Raw genomic sequence first — 20535 nt, forward strand, 5'->3', positions numbered from 1 at the left:
CTGAGCGGGGGTCAGCTGTTATGCAAGCTCCAGGCTCCATAAAGCCTTGCCTGGGGTGGGGGAGATGGAACAGCTCTGCCAGTAAATGTATGGTTTATTCCATCTGTGTAAGTGACTGGTACTGCCAGGAGGAATGTCTAATGATTGCAGATGGATGTGGAGGTAGAAAACAATCTTGAGTGGGAGAGAAGTCAGTTTGGTTAATAAGGGGAACAGAGGCTATGCAACTTTCCTTTGCAGTAATTGCACCTATTACATTCTGAGCCGGTTGCAGTCTTTCACCTTAGAAATCAACAGTTTTGAATAAAGTAAAAACAAACAAACTAAATCTCTTATTTCTTAAAGTTCAATCCCTGCCTAGAGAGCATCAGGTACAAACAAAAAAACAAAAAAACCAAAAAACCAGGCCAGCACATAAACAAACAACAGAGTACAAATTGTCTGGACAAGCAAGAACCAGCCACAGATTGCAATAGAAATCCACCTCTTTCCTTATCCACAGCAACCACTATTGCCTGTCTCTCAAAAAGCTCTGAAACTGACCAACCAATTTGCATCCAATGAGAGAGAAGCCACAAACTCACTGACAGAGCACATATTTGCATGCTAAAGATGTCAGATTCAATTCTTGGCATTTCCAATTTAAAGGATCAGGTAGCAAGTGATGCAATAGACAGACCGCTGTCCCAGACCTTAAAGATCTGTTGCCAGTCAGAGTAAGTAATATTAGGATAATTGGGACAAAGAGTCTGACCTGGATGCTTCCCATGTTTCCAGGTGCTCTTTTTTACTGGCTGTAATAATAGTTTTGTGCTTTAACTTTACATAGGTTACATGCAGATCCAAAGGGCTGTGCCCCCCCCCCTGCCCGGCCAGCCTCATGTGATGCTAAAGAACCTGAGCAGATGGCAGGCAGGACCAAGGCACATCTGCTTGCTAGGATTACTGTCATATTAGACTAGATCAGCCACTCACATCGGCACAAAATAAGCAGACATTCTTATAGAAAAGGAGCCTAAGGAGAGAAAATAGGGCTGTGCAGAACCTCAGGAATGTTTGACAGCACTCAAGGCCCAGCATAGGCCTGGCTAATATGCAACTATGCAGTGTTACGCTGAAGAGGTCTACTGAGCCTCAGGCATGTGCACTCCCTCATCCCCTTCCCCCCTTATGCACACAAGATGAGACATTTCTATTCACGGTATTTAACAAACCACAGTTTCCCATTTTGTCTCAACACGAGAAACTGTGGTTCATCAAACAGCTTCTCATCTTCATCCCTCACATGGGGAAGAGGCAGAATATGAGCCATGAGCCCAAGGCTCCTAGTGCATGGTGTCGTTATGCCTGAAATGAATCATACCAATAGCTCTTTAACTAGTGCATTATCTGGGCTTTCTGGGCCATCCTCCCAGGGCCACAACTGCTATTATTTTTACTTTTGTATAGTACAGTAGTGTCCACACATCTCCGCCCTCTCTGTCCTCCATTCAGACAAGCAAGAGCCATTGTTATAGTCATAGTTCAAGGACACATTTCAGACAGGCAAAAACACTCAAGGAGAATGCAGAGTAGGGTGGTGATGGTGTGGCATGGGGAGGGAAGGAGGAGTGACATGGACTGAGTTCTGGTGGTCAGGTACAGAGCACTGGAGGGCTGCCTTTGGCACCTGGGCCTGCAGTTCCCCATTCCTGAACTATCATGGGTATGTGTGTGCATAGTTTCAGACCAAGGCATAATGCAAAAGGCATACCAAACCACCCCCAGCTAGGGCCAACATGCCAAAAAGTCTTGCTGTATCATTCAGACACCAATTTCTGCCATTTATCTATGGTGCCTCCAGGACTAGGCTGCTTTGCTCTGCTGTATGGCAGGGCCAGCTGTGTAGCGTGCAAGATATACTTATCCTTACCCTAATTTCTTATAATGGAGCAAGTATGAACAAATAACTTGTATGCATACAACTGGTCAAAAGAGAAATATCTTACCAGAGTGTTCCACGAGCACTTCCTATCTGGCGGCAGCTAATGACTAGGCCCTTTGAAGCTTCACATAACAAGATCCAATTTCCTACAATAAAAAGGCACATTATTACCAAAGGTACCAAGCATCTGCATGCTCACAATTTGATTGCAGGACAGAATATACAATGTCAAGTACCAAAAGCTCAATAGGCTGCTGTTGTCTGTCCCTGACACATCCACTTTCCCTCAATGGCACTAGGATGGCTTGCCTGCTACCCACAATGGATCTCCCAATTTTTCTTCATCCTGTGCTCCCAAGTAGCAGTTTAATGGCACCCGTGTCATGTTGGGGAGAGTTATGGCCACTCCCTTGAAGCCAGGATGTCCTCTACAAAGCTGCCCCATAGGGGTGTTTCATAAATCTTCCCTGCATACAGGTTGTACTTGTGGAACATATTTTTTTTCTTGGGGGGGGGGGGGAGAAAGCCTCATGCTCTTGTGACAAGCCCCATGTAGTGAGAACAGGCACCTACGTATGTGAATCCCTACACAAGCATGAGTATATACTCTCGTTTTGCAGTGGGCAGACCACGTGTGTGGGGCTGCCTGAAAAGGAACTTCTCCATAGGCTCCTAATCTCATTCAAAGCAAAAGTTCTTACATGCAATAGGGAAGCGTGGGTGTTTAGCTCCACAGAAGCAGGTTAAAAAAAAGGGGGGGAGTGAAGGAATGAAGGAACTCCAGGTGCTACAAATTAACATTTATTTGAGCTCACAGCAAATGCCATTTGTAGCACGTGGAATTTCCACTTCCTTTTGGGGGGCCTGCTAGTTGTGCCACTCCATTTCTGTGGCCATTCCACTGTAGCACGGCATGTACAGTCTATGTAGCAGGGCTTTGAGCAACCCTACCATTAGCCCATACTGCAGGGGCACCCAATGTAGCTCTTCTGCAGGTGTTGCTGGACTCCCAACTGCCATCAGCTCCAGCCAGCATAGCTAGTGGTTAGGGATGATGCCAGCAATGGGCCAGGGGGCGGTACCAGGTTGGCTAGCCCTGCCACAGTCAATACGCTGCTCTTTCTTTTAGAGCCTCCTTTCCCAACCAGGTGCCCTCCAGACATTTTCCCATCAAGACGAAGACAAAGTTTACCCTGGCAAATCACAGAGTTTTCTGGGGAAAGCTATTTTGTCAATGGGTTGCTTATAGGCAATTTGATTTCTATGTGCTGTTTTAGCAGCCAAGCATGGTCTCCTAGCAGGCTGTCTTCCATAGGTCTGAAGAGCCACAGTGGGAGAATGCCACAGAAATATTTATGAATTTTCAAACGACCATCGATCTTGACTTAATGCCAAAAAGCACGATCCTTGTCCGGTCTTCTAGGAAACACTCCCCTGTCTCAAAAACAGCCTATTTGAAGGATCACCTACTGGATGGCTTCAATCTGTAGGACTTGCACTTCTACCAGGGGCATATAATAGTCATTCTGCATTATATGCTAGGAGGCAAACTTTCAGTTCAGCAGTTCGATTCTTTCAACCTCCCTGCCTCTTAATATTACATGGATACTCACTATACTGATTTAGATGCCAGCTACAAACATTTTGTTTTCAATTTGGTTATATATAACTAAATAATATAATTTAGTTATATATATATATTTGCTTGAAATTTGCTAATATTGTTTGAAATGGCCCTGTCATTTACAATACCTTATAAGTGCATTTTTTTTTTTATTTGGAAGCAATTATTTTCACTCAAGAGCAATGCTGACATGCTCCAAAGGTATCTCTGTATTCTCTTCTTTACCTACCATTACTGCTGATTAACTGAAACAACCCTAAATCTGAAGGTTTATTTGAAGCTGTCTACATAAACTGCCGGAGATATTTACTTTCTGTAAGCAAACTGTTTTGCTTGCCACCCCTTTCAGGTAAACTGCACGTCTTAATGTGCAATAATATTGTTTGTATGTCAGTATGAATATGCAACAGCCCCTATTCTTTATACAGCTTCAGCACTACTGCAATCTTTGGGGTTTTCTGGGGGCAGCGTGTGCTTCCTGATCCAGCAGGGGGAGCACAGAAACAGCCAGTGGAGGCAAAGCAAAATTATAATTTGTGTTCCTTATTTGTAGGCGATGCTGAGTATTTATTACAGGGAAGATCTCTGTGTTGCAATAAAGCAGAGGGCGTGTTGTTCCTTGATCACAGAACCAGGCTCACTGTTAACATAAGACAAGGAAAGGTTTTGACGTATGTTTACTTTACTGGCCTGGGTGTCCAGCAAAACAAAGTGAATTGTTGCAGTTTCTGTCATCAGGGAAGTACAGATTTCTGAGCTACAGATTCTGCAGGAGAGTAATTAGACAGCCCGAACACAGTGAAGATGACAGCTACCAGGAACACCACAGTCAGGCAATGTATTGGGAGTAATTTTGTTGAGAGGAGATCAGAATCAACTGGGAACAGTGAAGAGAGCTCAGACAAGCCCTGGGTCAAATCATAGCAATGAATACAAAGTCAACTTAAAAAAAAAGAGGAAGTATATATTTCAAAGGTTAGATTGGAAGGGATATTTTAAGCACAAAACAAACCACAGGTTTCCAGGAAAGCAGATGTGGAGAAAAATGGACTAGTGAAGAGCTAGCAAGTAGAAGGCAACAGTGGAAATGTTTCAAGCCCAAAAGTGGCCATGGAAAGATATTAACACAAGAGAAGCAACAACAGGTCCTGGAAAGCAAGAAGTTTTGCAGCTGTGAAAAGATATGTAGCCAACAGTTGGAAAACATTTAGATTTTGTTCAGAGAAATTATAATGGTGCGAGGGGTGGGGACAGACACTCCCAGCCTCAACCTCTCTGGCACACTTTCCTCATTCTCTAGTAGCAGCACTATATCTTGATTTTATTGCTTTCTTGGTGTGTTTTATTATGTGCATTGATCCTTGATCCTGCCCTTGGATGGTTATTTTTAAGGGTGAGATATGACTGCATTAAATAAATAAATGCCATTTCTTTGCCTCATGAAAGGGCCCAAGAGAAGCATGGCCAGGATGCTCCCCAGAGGTTATTTCATCTCACCTCAGGTGGCAGCAACAGGGAGCCCTATCATCTGCCCCTCACTTCCAATACAGTTTAAAGGTGCGATTCTTCCTGAGTAGTGAGGACAGGAAATGCACCTGGAACACTCCACTGTGCAGTTTCCAACTTCCTATGACTAAGAAAACTGGTCAACCATCTTCAGCAGGTGCCCAGGCAAAGTGGGCCAAAAGAGGGCAACACATAGCCAGATTTGGAACAGTGACACTTTCCCTGCACACTGTGTCTCCAGACAGGCTTCTATAGCACAGGGCAGAAGTGGTGGGTGCTGATCACCCTTAATCCAGCCCCACAAGTCACTTTGCAGGGACACAACGTTGTGCTTGATGCAGGGTAACTGCCAACAAATAAGTTCAGATACATATGGATCCAAAAGGGGTGCTTTCTGCAATTCCAACTGCTCAGAAAAAACGCCCACAAGCTAAGCCCCCTTAAAATGAGAGACATTCATTTGAGGGACAGCATACCCAAGAGCAAAAGTGTGAAGGATCCGGGACACAGATTGAAGGGACATCATCTTTGTATTGCAAGAGTAAATATCAACTCTCTCCTAAGGCAGCCTCATATAAAGGCTAGAAAAGATGTCGCTAATTCTTTCAGCAACCTGTGTGTCCTCAGAGAGGCCCTGCTAGGATATTGCAGGATCTGGTTCTCGGGTGCTTACCCAGAGAGAGGCAATCAGGCAAGCAGTTAATAAGGGCCTGTTAGCACATGTTAGACTTGGCACCAAGAGAACAGGTGGTGTTCCAGAAGAGTGGAGCTTCAGAGGCCTTCCAAAAAATCTGCCCTGAATACCTAGAGGCTTACAAGGATATATTTCTAGATGCACAAATCATTGCTCCAAGCAGGGTTGCCAGTTTGCTACCCAGAAATTTGCCCAGACCCTTTACAATTCCTCATGAAGCATTTGCAGCTTCTCCTGTCTCAGTCCCTCTCCCTGTTCCTTTCATTCCCTGCCCAGAGACACCCCCCTTCCCACATTTGCCTTCCTGGCTTTGTGGCAGGCCTGCAGCGAAAGGCAGATTTGGTATTGGGGAGGAGGGAGGAGGGAGAGAAGAGGACAAAAAGACCAGGGGAAGAACTCTGCAGGAGAAGCCACACATGCTTTGTCTCATCCTTCATCAGTTTTGGGGTGTTTTTTTTTAAAGGTACAGACTGAAGCCCAGGATTGTAACCCGGCAATCGTGGTTTAAAACAATTCTTTTCCTGCACCCCTACTTCTAAGTCATCGTCATCATCATCCTAACGATAGACGAGACAAAGGGGAGGAAGGGGGTAGCTTGTGTGCTACGAAGAAAGGGCTGGGAAAATGGTCTGTACTAGCATATAAAACTTTAAGTGACCATTAAAGGGGAGGGGGCTGCCAGCCAACCACTCCTCTTAGATGCTGTCCCACAGTGATTGATGGTGAGGGAATTAGAAAAGGGCCTAGAGACTGTGAGGAGCCTGGTATGTCTCTGGGTGTAGCACATGGCCTGGGGACCCTTTACAGGGCTTTGATCCTATAAGCCTACAGTGGGTAACTATTCCCCTCACCCCAGAGCAGATACTTTGGTGCCCCTTCCACCTTGCCTCCTGATGGTCACCATGGCTCTCAAATGCAACTTCTGAAACTTTTAACCTTCTCCTTCCCAAAACAAATTCTGAAAAGAGGCTCCGAGCTGAAAGGGAAAAGGATTCCCAGTGGACAAAAGTCTACATTATTTTCTTCTGGTTATTTAGTTCACTCTATAAAGTGTTTAGTTTAGAAGATCTAGCTTGGCGGAATATGCTCAAATAGTCATCTTCAGACCTGCATATCAATATTCAGGGTAAGCAGCATGCAGAAAACACATTTTTTCTGAATAGGCAGTTGGTGTTAACTAAACTGGGTAGCCAAGTTATTAAGTTTCAGAAGGTAAGGAGCAGCAGAACAGTGAATCAATCTAGTACTAAACCTTTTGTGCACTCCTGCCTCTTAGCACACCTATCACCCACACATTTCTACTACTACAGAAAGCTTTCGTGTCCTTGTCTGGCAGAGGAGAAAGTTCATACTAAGCTGGTGGAACAGGTTTTTAATGCCCTGTTGGCAAGGTGCTAATAGATGCAATGCTAACATGAACATTTTCCTCCTGTCGTAGGCTGAATAATATTTATTTATAATGCACTGGCTCATGGCAGAAGACTTAAAAAAACCATTATTTTTTGTATTTTAGTTTACATAGGTATATGATTATATATAAACATACTGGAAAATACAAAAACATATTTCCCCCCTAGCATCTTCCACTGGGTATAATGTGCCTACGCTAATCACTGGTGGCACATTTATGTTTTTGACAGAAAAAAGAAACAGGTTTCTTTCAATATTCAAAAATCTGCAATAATTTTTTTATTCAATACAGGTAATCAGACAAATGACTGTCTACATGAATGGACTGAAAAATACATGAAGATTGAACAGCAATCATTACACATATCCGGGGAACCTATGGAACTACAGGTGGGGTTGAATTCCAATTCCAACAGACCCAGATCGTGTGGTCATCATCTGAGGCCCTTCTTCATGTGCCTTCTCCACAAGAGGTCTGGAGGGTGGCAACATGAGAATGGGCGTTTTCTACAATGGCTCCCCGCTTGTGGAATGCTCTCCCTAAGGAGGCTTGCCTGGCACCTTCATTTAGGTGCCAGGCAAAAACGTTTCTCTTGAACCAGGCCTTTGGCTGATTAACTATGGCCTTTTAAAATCAGATGGAATGTTTTTGGTGTATTTCTTTTTTTTTGTTTGATATATCTATGCAGGGTTTTGTGTCTGTCTGGTTGCTTGGCTGTAAGTTGTGTTGAGTTGCCCTGGGCTACTAACTAACTATCTAACTAACTAACTAACTAACTAACTACTCTAAGTAACTACTCTAATTAGCCTCATCCTACATGACCAAAGGTCAGTGAGGACTGGAGTTTTAGTCCACCAGCATTTGGGGTGGGCAGCACAGGTTTGTCATTTTTGCGATAGATGGCTGCTTTAAAACAAACATCTTAGGCCACTGGTCATATTGGTAGTATGGCACACAGAAGGGGATTTGTATGCAGTGCAACATTGGCCTGTACATCATGTTTTTGTTTTTTTGTTTTAAAAAGGATTTCACAGGGAGAGGGTGACTAGCTGCAAATGCAGACAAGTCTTCTGTAGTTTTAATGCTAAACAGTGGTGTAGCGTGGGGGGTGCAGGGGGGCCGGCCGCACAGGGCACAACATCTGGGGGGGCACGCTCGCACTCGCAGCTCTCTGCCCCCTGCTAAAATCCACGGGTTAGGGGGCGCAAATTACTTGCCTTGCCCCGGGTGCTGACAACCCACGCTACGCCACTGATGCTAAAGCAGAATAAGAAATTTCAGCAGGTGCACCTTTGCTCACCTTGATGTGGTAAGCAATTCTCCTTATCGTTAAGATACAAGAGCCCCACTTTCCCCTTCATCTTATAAACCTAGAGGGAAAAAGGTAGATGATGGTGATGATTTATTATTTGTATCCCACCCATCTGAACGGATTGCCTAATCATATGGGCATACATGCTTTCTTTTTTTAAAAAAAGTCCTCTTCTTGCAGGTCATAATAAACGATGGATTCTGTGATTGAAAGTGCTGTAGATCAGTCCTAAAAGGAACCAAATCTGGGTTTGAATGACCCCCCTAAGAGAAATTACAGAGCTGGGGAGCTGCCACCAAGAATGCCATACCAGGAAAAATAAATATGCAATATTTCACTTCATGGTTTGGGGTATTTGAAATTCAGATTTTGTGTACGTCTCTACTTTGAGTGCATTTATATTCCCTTTCTCCCCAAAATGTTTCTGCTCTAATTAAAAGACAAAAATGCCTAGCAAATCACACCTAAATCCCCCTCACGCTGGCATGGATTAAAATGCAACAAATCCTGAATACAAATAATGTAAGATTTCCTTAAATTCACCTCAAAATTTGTACTTTTTGAACTATAAGGAGGCTGATATTGAACAACAATAAACATTGAAATTGGGTGAAGGAGATGCTGTCATTTATTTGTGGAGCATAAGAGTGTATTAATAGTATTACTCCCTTGTCAGGCAGTGTACAGCTCAAATAAGCAGCGCTGGGAGTAAGGCATTAGAGCTTTACGGAAAGTGCTACAAGGTTAACACAAGGGAATATTTACAAGGGAATAAAGACAGGAAGAAACCTTTGGGAGAGAATGCCCCTAGCCTGGGAGTTCGGTGATTGGGAGGAACCAACTATATGCCCCCATTTCTCCCTAAGCAGTGCAACTCCTCTTCAGACTGAGCAGCAGACAGATCACAGAGGAAAGATATTTAGCTGTCCCTTAGCTGCCTGCCACTTAAATATGCTCACTTAATTGCTACCCATTGCCCTGCCTTTCTGGGTCCCAGAAAGACTATGGCATTAAGTACCTGGCACTCATTTGGTTTCCGAGCTTAGCAGCAATGAGGTGCTTTCTGCATCAAAAAAAGAAGTAGTACAGGTCCCTGAAGTCCAGTCCCAGCAACCCAGAGAGGGAAAGAAGTGAGATTGGTTTGTTATGAAAGAGGGAGTTATCAAAGAATCCTTTGGAGTCACATAGCCTGTGTACCTCCCTCTCCTCCAGGCAGCAGAGAAGGTTCAGGAAATTAATTTTACTGAAGTGTTGACACTCTAGCCGGTTTGTGACTCAAAAGAATGCCCAAACATTTAATAAGCAGCTGCATTTAATCAAATTTCCTACAACTCCTAGGTGTGGGCTAACTATGAAGCCCCTCGACTCAAATTCTTGGATGGTCCACAGATTGGCATGGTGCTACATCTAAATCTGTACTGTGTTCCCCAAGAATGTTTGAGCAAGTTTCATTTCTATTTTCTTACTCAATTTTAGAAAGTCCTCTCTTACAGTACTAGTTAAAATACTGATGATCAGACACTAGCCTTTTAAAATTCAGGGATCAGAGGTGCTGCTCTGTTTTCTAATAAAGGGAAAGGGGATTTGACATACATATTGGAGGATCTCACCAACTCTCTCTCTTGCCTGAGAAAATTTCACATTTAAAATTGAAATAAACCCTCCCTACACTAACAGTGCTTTAGCAGTGCGATGAAAGTAAAAGTCATAAGATGAAGGACAGACAAAGGGAAGAGTTTTTACAGTGCACAATGAATTATGAAATTCACTGCCAAAAGATGTGGCGATGGCCACTAACTTGGATGGCTGTAAAAGTGGATCCAGGAAGGATGGATTTATCCATGGCTGCTAATTATGATAGCTATATGCTATCTCCCAATTGAAAGGTAGCATGCCAGTGAATATCAGTTGTTGATGGACAGCAACAAAAGAAGTTCATTGCCCTCACGTCCTATTTGTGAACTTCCAATAGGCATCTGGTTGGCCATTGTGGGAAACAGAATGTGGAACTCCATAGACCTTTGGTCTGATCCAGCAGGGCTATTCCTAGTGTATAGATAGCAGGCACGAGGACCCAGTGGAAGCCAAGGAGGGTACCAGCCAAAGCAATGCAAAATGCTCCATGGCCATGCCACCATCTTGCCCTTTCCTTATGGGTTGAAACAGGAATAAGTAATGTGGGGTTATAAAACAGTGCAAATCCTGTGAACTTGTCCTTTTCAGCAAAACTGTGCAAGATGCTGTCCTGTGGTACTCCTATATGACCACTGAACTGGATTGTCTTCTGGTAATGGGAAAGACCACAAGACTAAGGAACCTAGTCCCTCATTTTGAATCAAGAATCTAGCCTAGATGGAACTAGGCCTGTGGATACACAGATCCTTTGAGTCTACTTCAAACATGGAAGGAAATAGTTTTGTGCAGCAATAACCCTTGCAATTAGCAGGCAGTGTCAAGCCTTTGGATTAACCAAGCCTACTACATAGATTCTAGCAGGATCCTGTGCTTTTGTATCGTCAACAAAGCAGAGTTTTCTGTTGGACTTGGGGATCCCGAACCATATTTAGGCCTGGCCTTGACACAGATTCCTAACTAGAATACCTACAGAAGCTCTTTTTCCTTCAATTCATGTGAATGTAGCCACAGTTGCCCAGTTCAGCTTAGTTGGCACTAATACTTGGTGGGCATGAACATTCTGCTTGTGTCACATCAGGCTTCTCTTAGGCAGGGCTGACTGAATGCCCCAAAGGCTTGTTTGTTGAGAGCAGAAGTCGCCTTAGATGAAATAAGAAACTGTAGGCAGGAGGAGTCCTTCAGAATTAACACTTAAAAGCAAAAAAACTGCTAGTGCAGGTGACTCATCAGCTAGTCTGGCAACTTTTGTTGCTTTGAGAATCAGTGATGGGTGGATGACCAAGAAAGAAAGCCCAAATCTGCATGAACAAGGTTGATATGAAAGTCTAACAAGGGGAAGGGCAAGAGTGTTTCAGTGTCTTCTTAAACAGATTATTGCTACATAACAGCACTTAACCACCCACCTAAGTGCGAGCCTCAGTTTTAATTTTCAAATGAAAGTATCACTCATAGGTGCATAAATGCTGGGGCAAGATTAGACTTGCTTGTTTTTAACCATTCAGTTTCTCTCTTTCTCTCTGGTGAAATGCAATAAGCGTAACTTTGACACCAAAATTATTACCCTTCAAAACACAGAGGGTGCTTTTAACTTTGCACATAGCAATTATAGGCAATTGTTATTTTAAAGTGTGAAGGAGGACAAAAATATCCAAAAGACAAACTTATTTGATTGAAGGATTCCAGTCTGGGAGAGTTTTACCTGTAGATAAGCCAAGCACCATCTCTCCCCCCCCCCCTTAAAACACACTTGCTAAATCTATCCCAATTTCAACCCAACAAAAAAAGCAGAATCCAGAATCAGTAATGCCAAAAACCTTTAAATACTAAGACGTCAATACAACTAACAGGAAGTTTGCCAACATAGGGGAAAGATAATGAGTGGAAGGAAGAGAGAAATATATACTTGACTGGACATTAGGAATATGCAACTTGTTAATTCTCTCTGAAAGGTTCCATGTCACTGTTGTAAAACATATATCACTTATTATTTCTTTCTCCTGTTATTGTTTTAAGTGCACATAACTCTCTGCTTGGACTGCTGTGCCAAATAGGTATACCAAAATGTGTGGTAACAATATGCACCCTTCAGGTATATGAATGCCATCCCCAAGTTGCAATCACACAAACTCAAACACCCAGATGGCTGTCATGGAGGCCTTTGTATATAGCAAAAACATCCAAGACAGCTGGTACCTGAAAAAGCAGGTCCTCGTAAACACAAAGACCAATAACACAATTTCCATAAGGCACATGTATGTAGTGTATTCACAAGTATCATATGCATATTCTAATTCTCCTGTGTCAGCCTGCTAAATAAACAACTTTGCAGTGATGAGCGAGAGGTCTGGCAACTTCCAAACCGCCCAGACTCCCTGGAAATGATGAATTCTACACATCAATTACTAAGCTTCATCACTAACTCAAGTGATGAAGTGCTTGATGAGTGTCCAAAAGAAACCCACCACTCAGCACGAAACTGATTGCCCCAACATCTTGGCTACAAGAATACATGTGGGAAATAGGAATTGAGCTTCATAACCAGGGGGTGAGTGGCTAGATGCAGACATTCCATCCCCAGGACCCCAACATGCAATTTGTTCAATTACAACAGATGATATTCAGAACTCTCTTCAAGTGATTTATCAAAGGAGAAGTTACGCAACTTGTCCCTTGACTGGTAGCCCTGCATATACATTCCAAGACAGGAAGGGAAAGCTTTAGGATACAATCCTGGGGCTTCCCTTCCTAATGAAATGCTGTCAGCTTGAAGAAATAGAATTTATGAAGAACTGACAATCCAATGAGACAGCTAGAAAGCACAGAAAATACTATAGGGTTGTTGTATGCCAATTTCCATCCTCGGTCATGAAAATAATGGCTTGGGCCTCAAATACTGCAGTATAGCTAGAGGTAAAGCAGACCAAGAAAGAACGGAAAGAGTAGGGCTTCATTAGCCCACAAAATGCCAAGGTGCCTTGGAAAATCATGAAATTCACCAAAATAGGTGCACTCCTATACTAGCATTCTACCTTATAGTCCATCTAAGTTACTAACGGGGTGGCCTCTGCTAACTGACCAGTATTTCTCTGCAAAGCCCATCCTATATCTCAGAAAGATCTGCTATATATTACAGGTTGTCAATTCCCGATAGATTCTACTGCAGAAAGAGTGTGAAGCTCATTCACCAGCTATGCCTCCAGGGTTTTAGCTGAGGTTTCAAGATTTTAGCCCTCTTCTCGGGATTTTCAGGAGAAGCAGTTATATATCAAGAGCAAGAAGCCAGAAGCAATGGAAGCAAGCTTCCTCTTCCAGCTACATTCTTCTGGTCTTTTCCCCACTTTCTGCAGAAGAGGAAGGTGTAAATACCAATGAAATGAATGAAAGCAACTGAAAAAATATTGCAGAGGTAACAATGGTCCTGCCCTGAGCATCATTAAGAAATTTACCCGGCTCTGATGTTACTTGTACTCTCAGGATCTGAGCTTAAATGGCCTGCAAACCCTACAATTTACCCACAAGATTCCATAGTCCCCTGGTTAACTGGAGGTTTTTGTTAGTACTAAAATATAATATTAGCATTTTATGCTTCTAACTGATTTTGGGGGGGACATTAATTTGTAAATGTTTAGCAAACTCTACAAAATTGGTTGTTGAATGTTCAGAAATCTTATTTGTAAAATAAATTATTTAAAGACATCCCACCTTGCTGCAGTTTTTTTAAGAAGTTATGGGGACTCTGAAAACAAAACAGAGATTTTCAGAGAGAGAACAGAGTGCCTCTTTCACTGTGGCTGTCTCACTTACCGGGAAACTCATGTCAATGACAATTTGCCACACGAAAGCAAGATGCTGAGCCTGACAGTAAAAAGCAGTTGTGAAAACCTGTGGCGCTAGCTTCACCCTGGTATCATTCTCTCTATACACAAACGTAGAGTTACATTGCCGTTTTCAACAAGGAACCTGAACAGATGGCAAGCCGGGTATTACATGCATGCTCCAGAGCAAGGCTTCTCAAAGAGTCACAGCAGGCCCCTCTAAACCGGAGAAACAGTGCAGAAAAAAGTAAAGATAATTAAGGCCAATTCACGTGACCGTTTGTGGGGGGACGGCTTATTTCCCACCGAGGCTGTTTTTTAGCCAGCTTAGCTAAACATAAAGATGGCAAAGAAATCCTTTGAGCTCTACAACAGAGTGATTTAGCAGGCTTCTGCCATGGCATCCAGATGCTTGGGCACTTCCCAAGGCGTTTCTGTCCACCCCAGCAAATATGGCTAGGGCTGCATTAGATCAAAAATCTGCACTAATACCTCAAAATAAGGCTAAAAAAAAGCGGGATTCCATGACCTGCATAAGTTATGTACATTTAACATAAGTACTTGATTTCTCTCGTTTTACATATATTATTCTCTTCTTGGTAGGCATAGGGTGGGGGTCAAAGGGCTCAACTTATGACCTTTGGAAATCTTATTCAGCCTTCTGAGATGTCCATATACTTCCAATAATTTCCTTGCAGTCCTAGGGTTGTATGCAGTGCTGCACTAGTTAGTGGGGTTGTGCTGGCACAATGGGACTTCCATTTTGCCTCCCTCCCCCAAGCACTGAATCCACCTGCCACAACCCTGGTGAGCTGATTTTGAGGGTGACCCAGGGGGCTGCAGGGGACAGGAAATGACTTTCCATTGTGTGCATGGAAGAAGTACCTTGCACTGGTGGAGCTACAGCACTGGATACAGCCCATAGTCTAGTTTTAAAAAAATAAAATAAATAACAACTCAGATTTTCAATAAGGTGAATTCTGTGAATTCTAAGGAAATCTTCGGGGGGGGGGGTGACCATGGCCACAGAGGGCCCTAACAGAGGCCCCATTGGCAGAGGTGCAGGCCCCAGTGCAGTTGCCGTCACAGTGTACACCCCCAGCTCACTGTCATGACATGACGTCACAGCATGTTGCATGCAGCATGTTGCATGCAGGCAGAGTAGCAAGGCAGAGTAAGGTCTTTGAGCCTGAAGGCCCTGGAGAACCACGTTCAAACACTAGGTCAACCTACATAATCAGATGTTAAGATGACAGCTCTGTGGGGAGTTCTTCAACCTTAAAAAAAAAAAAAAACAGGGATGGAAACCTGTGGCCTTCTAGATGTCCATTGGGCAAGGATTATGGGAATTGAAGTCCAGCAAGATCTGGAGGGTCACAGGTTCCCCACCCCCATATTAAATTATTTTAATTGGTTGTCTTTATTTTTAGTACATTTATATATTGCCTTTTTTTATCAAAACGATCCATGTGTCTGGGAGTTCCAGGTGGTCTCCCATCTTGCTACTGACTAGACCTGCTTGCTTTCAGCAAGGTGGCTGCAATGTGCCCCCTCAAACTTCCTCCGTGGACAATTCTGACTCAACATTGGAGCCCTGTACGCAAGCCCTATTTTTTCATAGAAGTAATTTTGCATGCCCAAGAGAGAGACTGCCCTATATTCATATGAAATGCACAGGAAATCAGAAGGGATGTATGTCCTATGTTTTATGGGAAGAGAAAAGCAACAACAAAACAGCCACACATCAAGTATTTATATAAGAATGATAGTTTCATTAATTACACAGAGACACATTTGCAGTGATTTTCCTTCAAATTCTCAGTCAAATGTGCAGATTTGCAGCACTTTGAACTGTGCTGCACCAGTAATTGAGGATGAATATTTTAAATCAGTCTTGAATCACCGTACTCCATATAGACCAAATGAACTAATAAGTTGTTCATGTGTAGACTACTAATGTACTTCCCCCTCCCCTTCCCTCACCCTGACAGATGGAGTGCAGTCTTGAAAATTAGATACATTTGCTATTGGGAATTTTCAGAAGAGAGACTTAAAGGATAAAAAAACAAAACCCTTCCTATTTATAAGAGAGCCAAAATGCCACAACAGCCTGTGTGTGCTTAAAATAAAAGAAAATGTATACAAACTAAAGAAGATGCTTATCCAAACATTAAAAGATTGTTATGTGCACATCACAGGAAACAAGTCCCTATATTCAAATGGTACATTCTAGAGACCTTAGTAAGGGTGAATTTATTCCAAAATCTTTCTGGTGTCACAGCTAAGCAAGAGGACGTCATCACAATAATTTCATCCGATAGGCACATGCCAAGTGATAGAACTGCACAGCTGTTTGCGTCATCAGACTATTAACTTGGTGGGGAATGGGAGTTTTTGCAGGGAAGACAAACACTTGCCTGTATATTATTTCTTCCCTAATTAGACAAAAAAGCTCCCTGTTCTGGAAACTCCTACTGGAGGCCTGCCAAAGTCTCAGCTTGAGCATTTGCTAGAGGCAACCCAAGGTCTTTGCAGCCAGGTAGGTGTGATAGCTCAGGATTAGTAGAGTCTCTCTCTCTACTATAGGTCAGAACGAACTACAAGATGAGGACAAAAATAGGCTTATAGACAATCATAGTTTATATATGCTGCCCCTTTCAGCGGGAGTTGCAAGTAAGTCGCATTCAGAGGTCTCATTGTGAATGTGATACCCTCTGATCTTTAGGCATAAAAAAGCAGAAGATAACTCAGAACACATTAACTTTCATGAATGAAACTTCCCTTTAAAAAACAAAAAAGGGCCTTTGAGAAAGCTCTTCTGTGAGATATTGATCACAATTTTTCTATAGGGCTTTTATAAAATAAGATGCATAGTCAAATCAACTCTATTTTATTCTGGAGTCATTAAACCAGAAGAAAAAATATTCTGCCAATTCACACTAGTATGTGGGTGTGGATGTAGGAGCTCTGCTTTGCACGCAACAACTCCAGTTGCATTCAGAAGTCTACATAAGCAGGTCCTTTACTATTCCTGTAAAACGTAGCAGCAAATTCTACAATGCAAGACAATGATGTGTGCTGGACGTTTAAGAGAATGAGACATTCAGCTCATATGCACTTATTCTACATATCCACATTTTGCCAAATCGACTATGAGGACTAAGAGCTGACTTGCATGTATTTCATAGTAACTAATCTCCCTTTCATGCTTTTGAGTGGGCTCTATTAAGAGGGCCTTAGAACTCCCTGTCACTGCTCATACACCTCCTGCTGCCTGTTCACTTCTCTTCTCCAGGAAAGGGAGTGAACAGCAAGAGGAAAATCTGCAAGCTCCGCATCCCTTGCCCTCTCCCCCTGGAAGATGGTGAGGACTGGGCCCCAAAGGGAGAGGTAAGCAAATGGGCAGCTGCAAGAATAGTGATGAGGTCAAGTCTTTGAGAAGTAGGGACCTGCAGACAGCATCTTGCTGAAGGGCAACACCAAACCCTGGAAGTAGTCCACAAATGAACTTCAGAACCTGCCACTGAGTGTGGCTGATTGAAGATTTTGTTGTCATCTAGGACACCACCTGGCCATTTATTTCACACTGTGGTCTCTAAACTGGGCACCATGGCACCCACAGACACCCACCAATGCCCGGTTCCTCAGAACTTCTTCTTTTTTTTAACAATAAAACCCTTAACAAGTGCTTTTGAAGGGCTGGGACACCTGCTTTTTTGTTTAAGAAGGGGTATGCATGTTTTGCCGATTTGCGTGGGGAGTGTTGCCAGCTTTCATTCTGTGAAATGGCCATCTGTGGTGTCCGCAACAGTTTCCTAGATTTCCAAATGTGCCAAAAGGTGGGGCAGCCCCGATGTGACACATAATACAGCATTCAGTCCCTAGTTTTAGTTTCTCTTTTGCATGCCATATCAATCCAATGATTTGATTTCATTAAACAAATAATCATGAAGCTCTTCTTAACTTGATAGCTAAATACTATGTATTACAGATAGCAAGCCTCTGTCTTTTGTTTTGTCTATAAAGCCTGAACAAAGAGCTCCACTTAGTTGCCTCAACAAGAACATTATTCTTTAGTGCTGAGGAAAGATCAAAAACAGCAAGCAAAAAAGTTGGGACACATTTTTTTTTAATCATAGCTGAGCAGAAAAGTTGCTCCATTTTTTAAGCCTTACTGCCTATTTCCCCCCAACACTGAATTAAACTAAGACTGCTGTCTCCGTTGCCTTAAATTATTAGCTAATTAGCCCTGACTAAGGGACAACAGTGTGTTTGTGCTGGCAAGCTGTGAAAAGAACACTTCAGCTGGGAAGATCAATGCCATTTTTTGTCCGACTTACAATAAGAAAGCTGCTGGCCTGGGTTATGAGTTTAAACCATCTTTCATTTGGCAGACAAGACGGTGATATTGACAGATCAATAGAGTAACTTTATGACAGGCTGCTGCTTCTGGAGATGGTTGAATCATATTAAAGAGGCATCATTCTTAAAACCGGGAAAGTACATTTGGACAAAAGCTACCTGACCTTTGAAAAAACTAACACAGTCCTTATATAAAAATAAAGCCATCAAAAGCATGCAGCCGAGCCTCATCAAGAGAGACTCATCCTTCAGCGACAGAGAGTGGGAGGAGAAGCATTATCTGTGCTCTGGTAGGAATACACCAGGATTCCCCTAGTAGTATAAATACATATATTCATTTTGCAGACGACATCAAACTTAGGCACACACAAAGGAAGTCCTGGCCAATGAATGAGGTGAGTAATCTCTGAGCAAAGTTGTCATGAGATCACCTGCAACAGCCAGACCCTAAGTGTCCCTATTTCCTTGATTTAGAGAAGCCATGCTGGTTTCTGATTTGATCCCGAATGTTCTACTTTTCCTGAGGATGTCCCTATTTTCATTGGAGAAATGTTGGAGGGTATCAAGCAGTCTGAAGGCAATCCTGTTTAGGGAAGTTTTTTAAAGTTTAATTATGTTTTTATATATGTTGGAAGCTGCCTAGAGTGGCTGGGGCAACCCACAAAGATGTGCGGGGTACAAATAGTAAAATTATGGAACCAGACACCCCTCTTTTCATCGGAGAAATGTTGGAGGGTATGCAACAGCTAGCTTGGAGGATCCAGTTTTGTCTTTTGCAGGACTTAGAATTGGGGTCCTGGGAGATCTAGGGATCCTGGAGGCCAAGGATAGCACTGCCACAGGATGGGATAAAGCTGTGCAAGAGACTGAAAAGCAGTTTAAAGGCAAGTTCTTGACATTTCACAAAATGTCAACAAATGCACAGTGTAGCAATGATATCATACATGCTTGTGCATTGCATTCAGGGTCCTAGACTGGTCTCATGTATCCAAGGTCTACCTGAAAAACAGCTGCTGCTCATCTGCCACAAAATCTCTGACACAGCATCGAAACCCTCCAGACCCAAGCCCAAGAGACGATTTCAGAGGACGTGAAGTACGCATGCAGATAATGCCTCTGGTGTCTGACTGTGTTAGGCATTTTCAACAGGTTGTTTAGTCCTAGGAGCAAACATCCTGGGATAGGTTTGGTAAAATGTAGATTTCCACCTTAAACATTAAGAGCTGCTTTCTTTCCACATAAAGTGAAACTGCTGGCACAAAATGTTCATAGTAAGTGATGAGGGTCCTCTCCCTCCCACTTTTAAAAAAGACTCCTTCAGTGTGGCTTATTTTGCAGTAGTACTAATAATAGTATTAGTAGTAGTACTAATAGTACTGCTACTAACAGGCATTCTTTTGCTGCATTCTGGTCAGCGATGGCGAATCTACGGCCTTCCAGAGGCTGTTAGACTCAAATTTTCATCAGCAACAGCCAGCATGGCCACTGGTGAAAGATGATGGGAGTCCAACACAGATTCCCCATGCTTGTTTATAACATTAAAGATGTTTTGATATATAATCTTGGTAAATGTCACAACAGCCCAGTAAAATAGTATTGTCATTCACAAATTGCAGATGAAGAACTGAGGCATAGATAGCATTTTCCCTAAGGCTACATGGCTAGTTCACTACATTGGAAAGATGTGAAACAGACACTTAGTGGTTCTCAAATCTCTGTGTCCCGGTTTGCATGTAATGCAAAGCCAAACCATGACTTACTGCAAATCAGTAAGATAATCAATTTTCACTCCTCCTCTAGTCCCGCTGCTGTCACCCTATCAAGGGCTACACCATCGTTTGGTTTAGCTTAGCATTTGAACAAGGATTTGTGGTTTGTCTTGCTCCTGACAAGCTGTAACCAAGGTTTGCTTTTGGTTTACCACTTGTGGTTTGTCTAGGACAGACAAATCATGAGCCCAGGTTCAGAGGAAATGGTAATCCAACACTATGGTAGCACAGCAGCAGCAAGACCGGGGGAAGGAGTGAAGCAGCTGCAATATTGCCTCATTCCCTCCCTAACCCGCAACCCTCAGCTAAACCATGGTTTGGGTTTACTGTTACATGTGAACTGGCTCAATCTCTTAATAATTACATTACCACAGGGATGGAAAGTAGATTGGAATCTACTGACAGAGCTCAGAATAATTTGCAGTAGATCAGAAAGAATTCTGATTCTCAGTTTAACCACAGTAACAACAAAAGGGCTCCCCC

General features: G+C 42.8%; 1 protein-coding gene across 14 annotated transcripts in view; it reads right to left on the reverse strand.

Annotated features, from left to right (window-relative positions):
* The window catches only part of ZMIZ1 (zinc finger MIZ-type containing 1), a 368324-nt gene that overhangs the window by 202188 nt on the left and 145601 nt on the right, over positions 1-20535 (reverse strand). For 12 of the 14 annotated variants that reach the window (XM_083440354.1, XM_083440342.1, XM_083440359.1 and 9 more), the window contains one exon: positions 1989-2070. The exons of the other annotated variants lie outside the window; for them this stretch is intronic. The gene's annotated coding sequence lies outside the window, so the exon portion shown is untranslated. The remainder of the gene's footprint in view (positions 1-1988; positions 2071-20535) is intronic. 14 annotated transcript variants of the gene reach the window in all.

This window comes from Podarcis tiliguerta, assembly GCF_965153285.1.
Source record: "Podarcis tiliguerta genome assembly, chromosome: 5".
In the NCBI taxonomy this organism is placed as follows: domain Eukaryota; kingdom Metazoa; phylum Chordata; class Lepidosauria; order Squamata; family Lacertidae; genus Podarcis; species Podarcis tiliguerta.